General features: G+C 41.6%; 1 long non-coding RNA gene across 1 annotated transcript in view; it reads left to right on the forward strand.

The window, feature by feature from the left end:
• LOC145723434 (uncharacterized) overlaps window positions 1-16,853 on the forward strand; it is a 164,798-nt gene extending 147,945 nt beyond the window's left edge. The window contains exon 3 of the long non-coding RNA XR_014148489.1: window positions 16,769-16,853. This is a non-coding gene — a long non-coding RNA (uncharacterized LOC145723434). The remainder of the gene's footprint in view (window positions 1-16,768) is intronic.
• Window positions 16,854-17,826: the final 973 nt, after the last annotated feature.

Genomic DNA, 17,826 nt, shown 5'->3' on the forward strand with positions numbered 1-17,826 from the left:
TCAGCTTTTTTAATTCCACATATAAATGAGATCATATAGTATTTGTCTTTTTCTGTCTGACTTATTTCATATAGTATAATGCCCTCAGGGTCCATCCATATTGTTGCAAATGGCAGGATTTCCTTCCTTTTTATGGCTGAATGATATTCCATTGTATATATCAGATTTTCTTTATTCACTCATCCATCAATGAAAGCTTAGGTTGTTTCTACAATATTTTATATTAATAGTAAGTACAGATGGTATAGATTTCATTAACAGATAAGAAAACTCTAAAAGAGACAGAGCTGAGTCTAAAACTAGCTTCATTGTCATAATGTGGTTCTTTTCACTAAAACTTTCTCTCTGTACAAAATATCTTTGTTGGCCAACAGACACATAAAAAGATGCTCAACAGGGCGCCTAGGTGGCTCAGTCGTTAAGCGTCTGCCTTCGGCTCAGGTCATAATCCCAGGGTCCTGGGATTGAGTCCCACATCAGGCTCCCTGCTTGGTAGGAAGCCTGCTTTTCCCTCTCCCACTCCCTCTGCTTGTGTTCCTGCTTTTGCTATCTCTGTCTCTGTCAAATAAATAAATAAAATCTTTAAAAAAAAAAAAGATGCTCAACATCACTAATCATCGGGGAAATGCATATCAAAACCACAATGAGATGTCACTTCACACCAGTCAGAATGGCTAGTATCAAAAACATAAGAAATAAGAAGTGTTGGTAAAGATGTGAAGAAAAAGAACCCTCATGCATTCTTTATGGGAATGAAAATTGGTGCAGCCACTATGGAAAACAGTATGGAGGTTCCTCAAAAAATTAGAAATACTATATGACCCAGTAATTCTACTTCTGGGTATTTAGCCAAAGAAAACAAAACAAATCCAAAAAGATGTATGCATCCTTACGCTTATTTCAGCATTATTTACAATAACCAAGATATAGATAAAGACAATGTGTGTGAGTATATACACCCACACAAACACACAAATATATGTATATGTACATATATATATGTATGTTATACACACACACAATGGAGTATTGCTCAGTCATTGAAAAGAATGAAATCCTGCCATTTGCAACAACATGAATGGACCTAGAGGGTATTATGCTAAGTGAAATAAGTCAGACAGAAAAAGACAAATACCATATGATTTCACCTATATGTAGAATATAAAAAACAAAACAAATGAACAAAAAGCAGAATCAGACCTGTAACTACAGAAAACAAAACGGTGGTTTTGAGAGGGGAGGGGAATGAGGGGGTAGGAAAATTAGCGGAGAGGTTTAAGAGGTACAAACTTCCAGTTACAAAATAAATAAGTTACAGGAATGAAAAGCACAGCATAGGGAATATAGTCAATAATATTGTGATAACTTTATGTCCTGACATATGGTGCCTACACTTACCATGGTGAGCATTGAGTAATGTATAGAATTGTCAAATCACTGTGTTGAACACCTGAAAGTAATATAATATTGAATGTCAACTATACTTCAATAAATAAAAATATAATCTTTGTGTCTGTTGAAGAACTCAGGCAGTACCCCAAATTTTAAATAGTCAGTGAGACAAGGGAAGGATGGCTAGGTCAAGTATAAAGAGACCTGAATTCTTGTTTCATCTTGCCAGGTAACTAACTATGTGACCTTTGGCACATTGTTTAAATTCACAGAGGTCGTATTTTTCTCTTTTGTAAAATGGGTAGTAATAGAAATGCCTACTTCAGAGGTCATCATCAAGATGAAATGAGGTAGCAGGCACTCAGTAAATAATGACTCATGTAACCTCTGAAGATCTTGATGTGCTCATCAAGGAATGCAAGGGCAGGCCAGAAGATCTCTAAGGATCCTTCAAACTCGACCTTGTGAGGTTAGAGAACTGTACTTTTGGAAAATCCTTAGATACAAGATTACTTGGCATTTGTCTAGATGTCAAATACGTTCCTACAGTTCTTGACACTGTATTAGGCAGCAAGGACAAAATGAGTGACTCAGAGAAGCTCACAGTGAAATAATTCAATACAACATGAGATGTGCCATAATGGAGATAGATATAGATATAGATATAGATGAAGTGCTTGAGAGCCCCGAGTAGATGTAGTAAAGATGCTGATAATGTGGGTCTTGAAAGGGAAGAGGAGGAAAAGGCATTCAGGCAGAGGACAAACATGGGCCAAGGCTTAGGAGCATGAAAGAAGATTATGTTTGGTGTGGCTGGAGTGAACATGGAGTGGGGGATAAATCGTAGATGAATCTGGGATTCAGACAGTTTATGGAGGGCCTTTTGGGCTACAATGAGGACTTTATGATATGATCTTTGCACCAGGGAGTAATATAATCAGATCTGTCACTCTAAAATGAACTCTAACAGGACACCTGGGTGGCTCAGTTGGTTAAGTGTCTGCCTTCGGCTCAGGTCATGATCCCAGGGTCCTGGGATTAAGTCCCGCATCGGGCTCCTTGCTCGGTGCGGAGCCTCGCTCTCCCTCTACCTGCTGCTCCCCCTGCTTGTGCTCACTCGCTCTCTCTCTCTTTGACAAATAAATAAAATCTTTAAAAAAATAAATAAAATGAACTCTAACAACAGTGGTGAGGAAGAAGATCTGGAGGAAGGGCGGCGAGGTGGAGGTTAGACAATAATCCAGGCAGTGGTGACAAAGAAACACAAAAGGGTGTATTAGAAACACTGATAGGCCGTAATGACTGTGCTGGCATGGGCAGGGAACGAGAGGAGGAATTCAGAGGTGCCATGACCCAGATAAAAAGTGCAGGAGAGCAGGGCTGGTGTGAGATGTGCTAATACATTCGGTGTTTAGGTGGAGCATCCAGGAAGACAGCACCGATGTGTGGGTAGGTGTCCCGCCAAGACTAGAGGCAGAGAGACTCCAGACTGTGTACTAGTAGTGAAGCGATGGGTCAGTGTTTGTCTCTGAAAACACCAGCGGTGTTAGAAGTTTCCAAGGCAGCATGTCTCTAAATGTGGGCCAAGGAAAGCCTTGCCTGCATCAGAGCCCCTGCTGGCGGGCTCTATCCCAGGCCCACTGAGACAGAGTCTGCAGGATGAATGACAAGCATGAGGATTTAGAGCTCAGCAAGTCCCTCTTTGCCCTAAGGAAGAGGGCCCTTTGATAAACTCATGAAAGCTATAGACTCAGTACCATCCAATAGAAATGTAACATCCGCTACATCTATGGTTTTCGTTTTTCTAGTAACCATATTTTAAAAAGTAAAAAGAAACAGGTGAGACTAACTTTAATAATGTATTTTACTTCACCCAGTGCACACAAGATATTATAACTTCCACGTTAGTCACTCTAATAATTGTTGAGATATTTCACATTCTTTCTCTTCAAAATCCAGTGGGAATTTTACCCTTACAACATACTTCAGGTGAAACTACACTGTATCGAGTGCTTAATAACCACGTATGGCTCCTGCATTGGACTGTGTAGCTATAGATCTGTCCTACTACTCCACCCTGAAAAATAAACACACACACAGAATTTTCCTAGAATTCCAGGGATTCCCATAGCTCCTGAAGTGTATGTATGCTTGGTTAAGAACTCTTGATTTTAGAGATTTTGTGTTTCTTGAGACTGATTCTGGAAATCCATGGCTTTCTTCAATGTTGTGAGGTTTAATTTTAAATATTCTAGTTACACAGAATATAAAGTAATAATACACTTCAGAGTGATAAGAAGTCATTCTTGCAAATAAAAGAAAGGATTAACCAAACCTTTTTGGTTTGTAATTCTACACTGGACTGTCTGCTCTCAAAAGATGTGTTTACATTTTAATGGAACACTTTTGGTTGCAGATTTAGTGTGTTAACCCTGTGGTTATTGTTTCTAGGCCAGACAAAGTAGAGTTATATGAACATTTTCTAGGTGGATAATTTTAAACATGATTTGTAATTCTGTGCATTTTTAAAATTGGTTTTGATGGTTTCTTTTCCCCTTGTCACGGTTATATACAAATTTCAAAGAAATAGCTTGAGGCACTTCTTCCTTCCCAAACCCTATGCATCCTCTCTTTAAAACAACACCCTCATAAAGCCTGCTTCTTTCTAAATCTCAGGCAGAATTATTTTTAGATGCAGCATCATGTTATATTTGAAAGAATGACCCTTCCTGTAAGTGGCCTGCCGGGATGATTTGGTTGTGGTCTCACATAATTATAGACCTGTGCCAACAGTCTAGGGACCATCAGCATATTTCCAAGGCCTCTAAATCAAGGGTATTTGGTTAATTGCTCACAGGTGTTTTCTTGTGCTTATGAATACATGCAGTCTATGAATTTTACAAAACTTGGCAGAAAGAAGGGCCGTAAGGCTGAGGAGTTTCTTAGATTTACTCAACTAATTAATCAGGCCGGGTAGGGATTTGGCTCCTCTGTTGAGGGAGCTCTGCATTCGGAGTATGACTGAGGAGTACTGTACTTCCGAGGCAGAGTTTAAGTGGAAAACAAAAGGGAACCGAGGACAACTTCAGTAAGTCGCCCAGCCTATTCTGGCTGCTTTGCGGAGATAGGTTAGCTCTGCCCCTGCAAAGAGATGGTGCTAGATTCTAAAATAAAGCAGACCGTGTTGGGTTATGAATTTTAATTTCTAAAACTGTATGTATAGTACAAGCCACACTGTTCATTCTTATTTCTGCTGACTACCAATGATCATTATTGTTGACTCAATGGCCTTGAAAAGTGTGGAATGCTGATCAGAGGAATCCTATATTAGATTTACTTAGAAGTTTATCCTAAATAGGTAAATACATTATTGGCTTAACATAAAATCAAAAGAATGTCCAGATAATTGCCCTAGGTCAGTTATTCATGGGAATAAAAGTAAGGGGGCTGGGTTACATGAAATGTACTTAGAGCCAGTTAGACCACATCATTCTGCCCAAGAAGTTAGGTGGAAAATGGTTCTGTAGTTCAGTTCGACAAGCAGAGGTGAATGCCTACAAAAAGCCAGGTGCTGATGTTAACAAAGATGAAAATCACATGGTTCCTGCCCTCAAGGAGCTTCAATTTGAGAGAAGAGAGAAAAACAAATAGAGAATGTCCACTGAACATACTAAATGCTTATAGAAAGGTCTTGATTCAGCCATTGCATCTGGCAACCTTTCATGGAGAGAGGAAAGCAATTGAGCCCAACTATGAAAGGTTAGTAAGAGCTGGTCCAGCTGAGAAAGCTTGGTTTTCAAGGAGAATATTACCAGAAAAGAAGAAGGACGTAGTTTGCCTCAACCTCAGAGACTGGGAGGAGGGACAACAAGGTGTGTGCAGAAAAGCTTGTGACAGATTTGTGTTTTACCACCTCTGATGAAGTAGGAGATGATGTTATCTGCTTGAAAGCAATGGGCCTAATCCTTGGCCATACACTGGAATCACTGGAGCTTTTAAGACTCCCGATGCTTGGATCCACTGCCAGAGAATCTAATATCATTGACCTGGGAGGCAGCCGAGGCACTGGGAGTTTTCCAAGGTCCTGGGGTGACTTTAATGGGTTGCTAAGGTTGAAAACTACTGGCTCAGACTAGAATAAGGGGGTTGAGGAAAGTAGTGAATAGGTTGGGAACGGCTGCTGAGGGGAATGAAAAAGGGAGCTGAGGACAAGCGAAGTCACTGGGAGGCAATCTTAAAGACCAGGGGAGTCTTCAGATCATAGATGTATGAAAGCCCCAATCTGCAAAGGCTGATTTCTTTTTTTCTCCCAGCTGCAGTGTTATGCCAACAAGGGAGTCTGGCGGTGGGACTGGTCCTGAGGTGGGGTTTCCACAGGCTCGAGGTACAAGAGAGGGGTCAGGTCATCTCCGTGCAGTCTAGGCTGGGCTTGGAAGAAAGCGAGACACGGAGCGGCCCAGCCCTGTTCTACCTTAATCTTCCATTTCTACTAGTGGAAGTTCTTACCAACAGGAATCTGGACAAAAAAACAAACAAGTAAACAAGGCACTGGGAGAAGCAAGAGGACCAGAAAGACGCTTCACCGATTCTATCGCTATTTGCTGAATAACCTAGAGGTGGCTGAACATGCTTCCTATAAATATATATATGGCATTACATGGCAAGAACACATTTCATGCCCATCCCTTTTTGAAAATCCCCTTTCATGTCCATGAAATAAAAAGGCAGGACATGGTTTATGAGGTGTATGTCTTTCCCATCTGTCATAGAAGGCTTCTCCTAAATCCCAGGAGTGCTGTGGGCCTGCCCCCTTATTTTTAACAGGGACGGGCAGCATTTTTCTTGCTAAGGCAGTGGCCTCTTATTGAACCATTTTGCATGTACACAGTGAGTCATTGTTCTGGCAAAATTCCCTGCTTTCCACACACATTTTTACCTACCTTTGGAATGTGGGAACACTGACCTTGTATATGATAGCCTGGCGGAAAAGTGGCTCTGTCAGAGGTTTCCCCACTGAATAGCCCAGGGAAGCAGGGAACAGAAGGGAAGGGAAGAGGGAGGGTAGGGAGGGCGGTGGCAGGGGATATAGAGAGAAGAAAGAGAATGATGACCAAGAGGTACAGAAATCATTCTACCTGCAGTATTCCTCAGTATGGGAAACATGGCTGGGTAAAGCTCAATATGTCAGAACTGTATTTCAGTAAGATGACCAACATGAATCTATACCTATTATGTAAAAAAAACAAAAACAAAAACAAAAAAACACCAACAAACATTTAATATTATGTGTGTATATGTTTGAGACCTTAGACAAGTTACCTAACTTCCATTTCCTTAAAAAAAAAAAAAAAAAAAAAGGATAATAATGTTACTTACCTCACAGGGTTGTTATAGGGATTAAATTAATTAATACAATTGAAACATGCTTGGGATATCATAAGAGAGGGGTAAATGTTAATCATTGTTATTGTTTTTCTGTATTAGGCAACTCTGAACTCGAGGACCTTAAACCACTTCTCCTAAATTTTTTTTTTTTCTTTAAACCTGCTTTATCTGTGAAAGAGGAGACAATCATCTGGTCAATAGGTCAATAGGTTAAATTTATGAATTTAAGGGTATATTATACTCATGCACTTTAAACTGAAAAAAAAAACATGCAATGTACGAGTGCATTACCATGATGATCCATTTGTTCACAAGTATTTATTGAATACATATTAATGCATTAAATGTCTCTCTGACCTAGGACATACATGGTATCTGCCCTCATAGAGTTTATAGTCTTCAGGAGAAGTTAGACATTATATATAGTACAATAAAAATATATCATTATGATACAATATAAATACACAAATCCACAATCAATTGTGGTGAGGGTATTGAGAGAGAAAAGCCAGTTATTATGTTTAAGAATAACAATGGGAACTACATGAGCATGGGTACCAAACTTTTCGGAGGATTGACATTTAGTCAAGACCTATCTGAAGATGAAAAGACACTAGTGAGTGTCTGGGGCAGGGGTGTGGGGATAATGGGGAGAAGTAGGAAATGTGGTATGTGTTTCACATACCAAAAGAAGGCCAAAGGCAGCTAGAGTTCAGGGAGCCAAGAGAAAAGGGGCAAGAGATGTAGACCTGTGTTAAGGAATTTGGAACAGTTTGCCATGTTCACTCGTTTCAAGGGTTGTTCCGGTTGCTCTGAGCAGAACGGACTGGAAGAGGCAAGTGTGGAGGAAGAGAGACCAGGTGGGAGGCTATGGGATGAGTAGTCCAGCAAAGAACCGATGGTGGCTTGGGCCTACTGGAGTAGATGGAAACGGGAAGCAAAATAGGCAGAGTCAAAATACAATGGGGGCGGGAAATTGACAGGAACTGGGAATGGAATGAATATGAAGGTAGATGGTGCAGCCACTGACAGAAATGAGGAAGCCTGTAGGAGGAACAGGTTTGGTGGGGAAGATGATTACATGTGATTTGTTTTCAGAATCATTTAACTGAAATGCAAATTGTTTAATCCATCGCAATCAGTAAATATTATGATATAATTATAAATGTATATTTTATGAAGAACTGACAAGGTTTCATCTGATGCAGATATATATAAAGTCATAATATTAAGAAAGTCCAGAGGATCCTTGGACTCCCTATGTTTCAAGAGTTTCAAATGATTGATTCTGAGGCAAAAAATATAGTAAGTCATCTGGTGGGTTAGTACCTGCTTGACTATTATTTTTACATTATTTAAATTTAACCATAGAGAGTACAGCTCTGCACACAAAACAGAAGTTTCTAATGACAGAAGTTCTGTACTGAGGGGCGCCTGGGTGGCTCAGTCAGTTCAGTGTCTGCCTTCAGCTCAGGTCGTGATCTCAAGGTCCTGGGATCAAGCCCTATATTGGGCTCCCTGCTCAGCGGGGAGTCTGCTTCTCCCTCTCCCTCTGCTGCTCCCCCTGCTTGCACTCTTTGTCTCAAATAAATGAATAAAATCATAAAAAAAAGAAGTTCTGTACTGAAACTTCTTGGTCTTGACGGTAAAATGAAGAGTCTTCTTGTATTTTATATTAAAACATGAATATTTCTAGTATGTATACAAAAGCTGAGCTATATGAAGGAACACTTTTTTTTTTAAGACTTTTTCTTTTTTCATTTGAGACAGAGAGATAGAGAGAGCTTGAGCAGGGGGAGAGGCAGAGGGAGAGGGAGAAGCAGACTCCCCGCTGAGCCAGGAGCCCGACGCGGGACTCGATTCCAGGACCCAGAGATCACGACCCAAGCCGAAGGCAGATGCCCAACCGTCTGAGCCACCCAGGCCCCCCGGAACACTCATTTTTAATAAATGTACAGGAGGCCAGGGCCCAACAGGTGACCAACTGATAACAGTCTCCCTTCCACAAGCATTTATGTGGGTGACTGTTTATTAAATGGCACAGTTGGGCTTTGAGGTGTGAATAAGAAGGAGGAGAAAAAAAGAATGAAAAGGACAAGAAGGACAAACGAGGTGGAGTTGGAAGGATAAAGGATGGAAGGAAAGAAGGGAGAGAGGGAAGGAGGGAATGAAGGAGGGAAAGGAAGAAGAAAAGAAAAGAAAAAGAAAAAAAAAAGAGAAAATCCTGACTTTTACTTCTAATACATCTGAGGCCAATACACAAAGAAAAAAATGCCATTTGGAAGAGTTGTCATAAATACGACCAGAAAGATTTCTTCTCAAGTACCCCATAAAACAAATCTTCCTACCATCATCACCTTCCCTAACTATTCTTAAAGGACCAGAGACAGATGGGGAATCAGAGAATATTCCAGACTTGGAGCATAAAGGTTTATAGCTAATGGACAGTTTATGACTGGAGCCTAGGACGCAGGTCAGTCCAGATGTTTGGGAAGCTTTGTCCTTTCCCACAGCTGGTCCACTGTACCTACCAAAATTACATCAGCTACTTTGTATACTTTTTGGAATATCTAAAACATCTCATCAGCTGGATTCCATGTGTTTTCTTCGGGGATACAACATGACTCCACGGAAAAAAGTTAGAAGGTGAAAAAAAACCAGACCAGGCCTTTGCCGATGACCACTGTGTTCAAGTTGTCTCAGAAGACAAACAGGAGTTTCCCCTCTAGCACTAGTGTCACCCATAGCCTTTTCACTTTCTGAGGTGACTAGTAAATAGCTGTGTGACGGGGCAAGTTCACTGACCTTTCCGAGCCCCAGGTCCTTTGTTATAAGATGCAGTGACTCAACTCAAAGGTCTCCGTAAGATTTCTTCCCGTCTGTCGCTGGACTTTGACTCGCCTCCCTGGGAACACTGTGTTCAAGCCCCATGGGAATTGGCGTGACTTGCGCTGTGGAGGTCATCCAAACCTGATTTCCACTCAGCTTGTTCTGTGATTTCTACTTTTAAGTTGGCCTGGGAACATCTCCTCTGAAATTTACAACTGGATGAAATAAATCCATCAAGGGCAGCTAATTAGCACGAATATAGCTGCCAGCAGTAACTTATGAAGGAAGTTCTGTAAGGATAAAGGGAAATGATTCTTCCCAGACGCAAGGAAAGTTCCACTGATTTGGCACACGGTTGGGAATTGGTTGCCAAGACGTAGGGCAGAAAGGTGATTACTAGGTCTTTTTCTCTGAGAAAGATACGATTCCAAAGTAGAAATGGATAAAAGAACCCCTGTGTCCTTCTATTTAGGATGAAGTTAGGGCTATACCAGTCAGACATTTGAATAAGCCATCAAGGAGAGCCATCATCTCTTTGCTCCTCAAGATGTCACCCCCGACCCCCAGGAAGCCTTGCCCCAACCCTACCAGCCTTCCTCTGGCTTGCTGAGCAGTGGCTGTCCAGCCCCAGCAGGATCTGGCAAGACAGGGTAATGCAGAGACCAAGAGCCTCAGTATTTCCAAGGGCTCCCACTGAACGTGAGTGACAGCAGCTCCTATGGGCCATGGCTGCCAGGCCATGTTGCAGCCATATTGTTGGTTGTGAGCTGGCACCAGCCTTGGAGAGCTGGGCAGTGCACCCACACTGGTCCTCAAGTTCTGACTTTTCCAGAGACAGCCCCCAAGTAGGAAGTCGATTCGGGGAGAAGCAGCATCCGGGCCAGCTGACTTTCCAGAGTTTGCTGATAGAATCGACTTTGTTTGCTGCAGTGGACCTTTCTCATCACCACATTCCAGGGCTGAAGTGTAATTACTTTAAACACAGAGTGGCATTTACCCAAGCCACTGTTTATGTGCCTAAATCAGCACTCAGAGGAAGCGGCCTTTTAAATCAACTTTTTGATGTTACCTCGACATTGCATGTGACTTTGGCAGGGAAAACAAGCCTGGTTATTTGCGCTTGACGTACGACTCAAAGGCTCTGAAGTGGTGTGTTGGATCCAGTAGCCTGCCCACAGTGAAGCTGCCTCGTTGTCCCCACTGGGCCGGCCATGCAAAGCAGCTCCACGTGGGGGTGGGGTCTTCTGCCTGCCCTTCCTGCGTGTCTTTCTCTAATAGTGATGAACTGACACAGTGGGACCCACCAAGACGAAGCTATTGCATGGGGAACACCTCCTTAGTCCACCAGCACATTCAGTCCTAGTGGATCACCCAAAGGACAGGCACCCAGGTGATCTTTTGACCCAGGCCTTCCTGCCGCTCCACCCTGCAGGTTGTTTTGAGAAGATGGGTGGGTCTTCAGGAAAGCAGAACAGAGAGGACTAACTCTACTGGGCTAGATGGTATTACTTACAGATTCTTGGGTCCCCAAGGCCAAAGAAACCTTACACACCAATGACTAATTTTTTTTAAGTTTTAATTTGTATTAAAACAATGACTTTTAAGAAGATAAAAGAAAAACCCCACACATCAGGAGCTTTCCTTGCAACCCACTCTAAGTAGGTCAATGTGATTACCCCCACTTTAAGATTGGGAAACAGAGATTCCCCCAGGTCCAGCTGGGGCAGAAAGGCAACGAAGATGCAAAAGTTTGAATGGAGAGCTTCCTACCTGGGCCAGGCTTGCATGGTTACAGAGGTGACCAACAAAAATAGGGCGAGCATATAACTTATGGTGCAAACCAGGACTGGTTTTTTGGTTTTTGGTTTTTGGTTTTTTCAGACTAAAAAGGGAATTATTACATTTAAACAAGAATAACAGGCATAGGGTGCCTGGGTGGCTCAGTTGGTTAAGCGACTGCCTTCGGCTCAGGTCATGATCCTGGAGTCCCGGGATCGAGTCCCGCATCGGGCTCCCTGCTCAGCAGGGAGTCTGCTTCTCCCTCTGACCCTTCCCCCTCTCATGCTCTCTCTCTCTATCTCATTCTCTCTCTCAAATGAATAAATAAAATCTTTAAAAAAAAATAAATTAAAAAAAAAAAAAAAAGAATAACAGGCATAACCTGGGACTTTCTGGTAAACCAGGATGAGTAGCCAAGTCATCCTCCTTCAGCCTTCATCAGGGATACTATATCTGGGCGAGCCATGAAGCCAATGAACCATAAGCTTCAGGTCCCTCACTTCCTTGGGTCCCTGAGCATGCTGGGAGCGACCAGGATATGTAGAGTGTTGTAGGTGTGGAGTGAACACTAGAGTGTGATCAGGAAGCATTTCTGTGTAAAGCATCACTATAATTCCCCTGAAGGTATTTCAGGAAAAGTTCCAAATCTCCAAGCCTTCATTTATCTGTTGTGATTTCTTTCCTTAATAATGGCTCATTTTTGTCCCTAATTTTACATACATCATTTATTATTATTATTATTTTTTAAGAGCATCCCTCTCCTCACCCTCTAACCCCTACACAAATTGTATAAGCCTCAAGTTCCACACTTTATGATAAGGGCACCTGCTCAGGTGGGGCCGTCTGGCGAGAGAAGTAGGGATCAGCATCATCCCAGTAGTGTGTAAATCAGGCTATTTCTTACCCTCATCATATTTATATCAATGGAATTAGGACAAAATGATCACCAAAGGCAGCTCCAGAGAAGAAAATCAATCTCCCAGCCGGAGCTGAGGGTCACAGACAAAAGAAAGGGGTAGCAGTGGTCCTGATTTCGAGCCCTTGGTTATAGGAAGAAATGTCGGCGAAAATAGTTCATTGCATGTTTGTGAGCTTCGGGTCCTGTTATAGTACTCACTGGAAGGGTTATTTCCTGCCCTCGAGCTTCACTCTGAGTCAGTCCCTGACCCAGCTCTGCTGCTGCCCAACCCCCAACACTACAAACTCAGCTCAGGTTCTAGGGTATTTGCTCCTATTCACAGTACCCTAAAGATTCATCCAGACCAAGCTTTGGGAGTCCTTCAATCTAATTCTTTGTTGGCACTGACTCATTTTCTGGTGTTGTCATTTATCATAAGATCGTCAGTTCTCTTGGATATACAGTGAAAATGAATGAATACCTCAAGAAATAGGAGATCAAATTTTGCTCCTCAAAAAAATAGGAGATCAGATTTTAAAATCAGCTGACCTCTACACACATGTTAAAATACCTTTGCTTTATGGAATGGGAGAAAGGGATAGCTGATTGTTAAAATAGAGTAACACAAAAATGATCTTGATAGAATTCCTGATCATACCTCAAGAAATGAAATGAGATGCTCTTGTTTTATCACCAACTGGATACACTGTAGAATCTCCACCTCAGAGTTATGCATTTTGAACCAGTCTGCCGTCATGTTTCCTGACTACCAATCAAGGAAATGGCTTTTAAAATGGGCTCCTGAGGAGTCCCTGCATGGCTCAGCTGGTTGAGCGTCTGACTCTTGGTTTTAGCTTCAGGTCATGATCTCAGGGTCCCGAGATTGAGCCCCGTGTTGTGCTCCGTGCTCAGTGCAGAGTCTACTTGAGATTCTTTCCCTCTACCCCTTCCCCCGTTCATGCTCTCTCCCTCTAAATAAATAAATAAATAATAAATAAAAATAAAAATAAAAATGGGCTCCTGAATTCCACAGGTCCAAACACTCAAATTCATCATATTGTGAAAACCAGAGCCCAGCTGATGACTTTGAAAGCTAAATTCTGCCAATTACGCAGCCCTCTTCCAGCTCTTATCACCTTTCATATTTTCGTGAAGGTCATGCACATTTTCTCATGCCTCTGGACATGCTTTTCTCCTATTAGAAAGCTGCTTTACCTCTTCTCCACCTGGACTGTACTCTTCATTGTCCTTCAGAGTTTCCCCAGCTATCACTGTTTCCTGGAAGACTTCACCATTGCTGTCCTCCTCCCATTAACACCTAGTCCCATGATCATATCACATTTCTCTACACTGTCTTATCAAGTTTTATTGACTGGTCTAAGAGCAGTCCTGGTGTAGGGACTGCATTTACTGTAACTGTAGTAGACCTCCAATAAATGTTGAATAAATGAACAAATGTATGAAAGCAAGATGGCATTGTAGAGCGCTTGTAAGGACTGTGGTTCAGTGGTTCTAGAAATAGAGTCAAAGAATTTCCTATGAACCTTATTCTAGTGTTTTCCCAACTTAGAAACTATAGCCCTTATTGGGAACACCGTATGGACAATACTATTCACCAGTTGGGATGAAAGAAAATTTCAAGGGCCTGGAAGACCGTGAATGATCTATAAAAGGGTAAATTGGAATCTCCAATTTCTGAATCTTCCCCCTTGGTCCCTTTCATTCCTGGCTTTTAATATTGCTGCCTTTGTAAAAGCAAGGTGAATTTGTAGGATGAGTGTATATGGGTGTATCATCCCATTGTGGAATATCTATGTCTAACCCTTAGCTCTTTCATAAAACGGCCTCTGCTAGGCTCTGCTTAGCCAGGGACATGGGCATTGTCTAGATCTGCTTCAGTCCAGCTTCAGAAGCCCAGAGGGATGTTCTTCACTTGCCCTTCTAAACTGCAGCGCTGAGATAGCTAAACATCAGCACCAAATCTTTTAAGCTTGGCAAGTTAGTAAAATGAATTTTTAAAATCCAAATTAGTGCTGAGGGAGCTTGGGAACATTTGTCTGGAAGGCTAACTTGCCTTCATAAAACTCACTAAAATAATCTCTCACCCCAGTCTTGCACAATTAAAACTGTGTAATTAAACACACTGGAAAATTTTCAAGTTGTCCAGGTAGCAGGAAAATTATGACAGTAAATAATTACACTGTATCTAGCAACTATGCTTGAAAACTATGAAGAGGGTTAATGCCATCTCTCCTGTTAACCTAAAAAATCCCAACAATGTTCTAATTTTAAAACATCATTTGCCACGCAGCCTGTCTCCAGCATAGTACATGCTGGAAGGGGATGAAGCAGTGTAGTTTGGGGGCACTTTCACTACCTAAGTCAGTAATTTGAACACTTGGGAGTCTTACTTCCAACAGTCTGCTTATTTAGAATGAGATCAATTTGTGTGTGTGGTGGGGGAGATGATTATATATTTTTCACTTTTAGCAAAAACTTAATTCAGAAGAGCTTCAATAATTTCTGCTGTAGCATTTTCAGAAAATAACTGACTGAAAATGAAAACAAAACCCAGAGATTCTGGTTTCTAACCCTGTATTTGTCCCATGACCCTTCTGGGATTCCCCCTACTTTTTCTCTTTCTCTCTTTTTTTCTTTTCTTAAATGCGGGCAAAAAATAGACGTATTTTTTTAAAGATTTTATTTTATTTATTTTTTAATTTTTATTTATTTATTTGACAGAGAGACAGCGAGAGAGGGAACACAAGCAGGGGGAGTGGGAGAGGGAGAAGCAGGCTTCCCGCAGAGCAGGGAGCCTCATGCGGGGCTCGATCCCAGGACTCTGGGATCATGACCTGAGCTGAAGGCAATCACTTAATGACTGAGCCACCCAGGCGCCCCAAGGTTTTTATTTATTTATTTGAGAGAGAAAGTGAGAAAGAGAGAGAGAGAGAGAGAGGGGTGAAGGGCAAAGGGAGAAGCAGACTCCCCACTGAGCAGGGAGCCCAATGCGGGACTCGATCCCAGGACTCCAGCATCATGACCTGAGCCAAAGGCAGATGCTTAATCGACTAAGCCACCCAGGCACCCCAAAAATAGACATTTTTACCCAAGACAGGAAGCAGTACCTAGATAACTATTCCCTGGGCTCTGACTGGAATGGAATTTCCTTAGTGCCACAAGTTGCCATAGGATAAGTCACTGTCACATTCAAATCTTTTTGCTCCTTAGCAGAAACCCCATCACACTGACCCCTCACAGGTGGGTGTCCTTACTGTTCTTCAATGCATCATGCCTGTTCCTAGTTCCAGTCTTCGTAGAATGCTCTTCTGTCTCTTCTCTGCTATCCAAATTGTGCCTTCTGTCAGGCTCACCTGGGCCTGGCTTCACTTGAGGAGGCTACCCCATTCTCATCAGCTCATAACTGTGACCTTCTCTAAGTTCCCTTAGCACATGCTGTCTGAGTCACTCTTTTTATAACTTAATTCAGTCCTTTTCTCTGAATTATGAGCTCCTGAAGAACAAGGTCCATGTCTTACCATCCTAGGTTTATTTAAGCATCCAGTAGGCAATTGATAGTGTTTGTTTAAGTGGCCAAAAAGTAATCTAATCCTTGGTGGTACTCCAAGATTCAGTGAAGAGTAAGGTAGCGTGATGGAAAGCACGTGAGTTTTGAGTCAGAATTTCCTAATCTCCCTTGTCCTCAGGTGTTTGGGTTTTTTCCCCTGTAAGTAGCAATAAGAACACCTAACTTGCCTCATTATCAGGATTAGAAATAATACATATGAAATGCTAAGTACAGTGCCTTCCCTATAGTAGGTTCTCAATAAATGGGAGTCATTATTGGTTATGAAACCAAGACCTGGAAATAATGATTCTATTTTGTATTCATTTACCAAACAGATTAAAGGGTTTGAGATTTCTCTTACTGAGGGAGAATAAAATTATTGAGAGGCATTATTGGAACGCATGATCGGGGAACTCTAGGGGGAAGATGGGAAAGGTTGTCCTCTGTCCCAGGCTTGCCTGGGCAACTTCGTCTTACCACCATCAAAATCAGGACTGGGTTTTTTGCAGAGTTAATACAGCAGCCGCCACATCTTCCTAAGGAAAGGTTTTAAAGCATCCTCCTCTGTAAATCATTCATTCCATTCTCAGGATTTCTCTTCTCTGCTACTCTTGCCTGATGTCAGACTCTGATGAAGATGCCAGATTAAGAAGATAAGCCTGAAACACGCCAAGGAGAGATTTTTAAAGGGATTTGATATATAATGATATACCTTGAATAAAATGACTAGTTTTTAGTTACTTAAAAGAAATGCATATATCCACCATGTGCTAATGTGATTGATCCATAACCTCATGTCTTTTCCTCAGTGGAACTGATGCCAGAATCTTTGCATTAAATGTAAACTAAACAAAAGTGCTACTTAATTAGTTCTAATGACCTGGTAAGCTAAACACAAATGGCCCTTTTATTTTCAGCCACTCCAGTGATTTCCAGAAAATGAAGAGTCTGAATTGTTCTGGCTGTCCGGAACCTATAGCTAGAATTCAGGTAAGTACCCTATAAAAGAAGAGAGTCCTGTTCAAGAGAGTCTTGTAGCCTGGTGAACAATTTATAAAGCACTGAAGAGGAGGCCCATATGGTTCAAGGACAGAAATCTACAGGGAACCAACTTGTTTGGCTATTCTTGAGTGAGTCATATTCCCTGTCCCCTGTGGCTTCTCCATTTTTAAAAAATGAGGATGGCAGTTTTTGCAAGATACTATCATGAGTTCTATTTAGATGTACAGTGTAGTGATTGAAGACATTGGCTTTGGAGTCAGAAAGACATGGACTTGAATCCTGGTTATGTTACTTATCAACTGTCAGTTTGAGCAGAAAACCTCTTTATGTATTACTTTTCTCATTTGTAAAATGGGGGTAATTACTGTTTAGTGTGAAGATTAAGTAAGGTGCCTGGAACATCACAATAAATCAATAATTATTCGCTGTTATTTGTAAAATACTTTAAGCTTCTTATAGAAAATAAACCCATGTAATTCAAAATCCAAATTATTCAACTGGCAAATACAGGTTTGGGAGGATATTTTCAGTCTTAAAGTAGTTTGTAAATAGGCTTTTACTTTAAATAAGCACTATATGCCAAATTATCTGATGTTTAGTTGATTCACACATTTCTGATTATTCTTTATATGCCTGTAGAAGTGCAACCATCAGTATTAGGAGTGTATCACATTTATCTGCATGATAACAGTGCTTCCTCTCTTGATAATTTTACTCTGAAATACTGGGACTGAATGAAGTGAAAGAGAGAATTATTAAATTATCAAGTTCCACGGGCGCCTGGGTGGCTCAGTTGGTTAAGCGACTGCCTTCGGCTCAGGTCATGATCCTGGAGTCCCGGGATCGAGTCCCGCATCGGGCTCCCTGCTCGGCAGGGAGTCTGCTTCTCCCTCTGACCCTCCTCCCTCTCATGCTCTCTGTCTCTCATTCTCTCTCTCAAATAAATAAATAAAAAAATCTTAAAAAAAAAAAA

The sequence above is a fragment of the Leptonychotes weddellii genome, chromosome 9 (assembly GCF_054177405.1).
Source record: "Leptonychotes weddellii isolate Sample4059 chromosome 9, ASM5417740v2, whole genome shotgun sequence".
Lineage (NCBI taxonomy): Eukaryota > Metazoa > Chordata > Mammalia > Carnivora > Phocidae > Leptonychotes > Leptonychotes weddellii.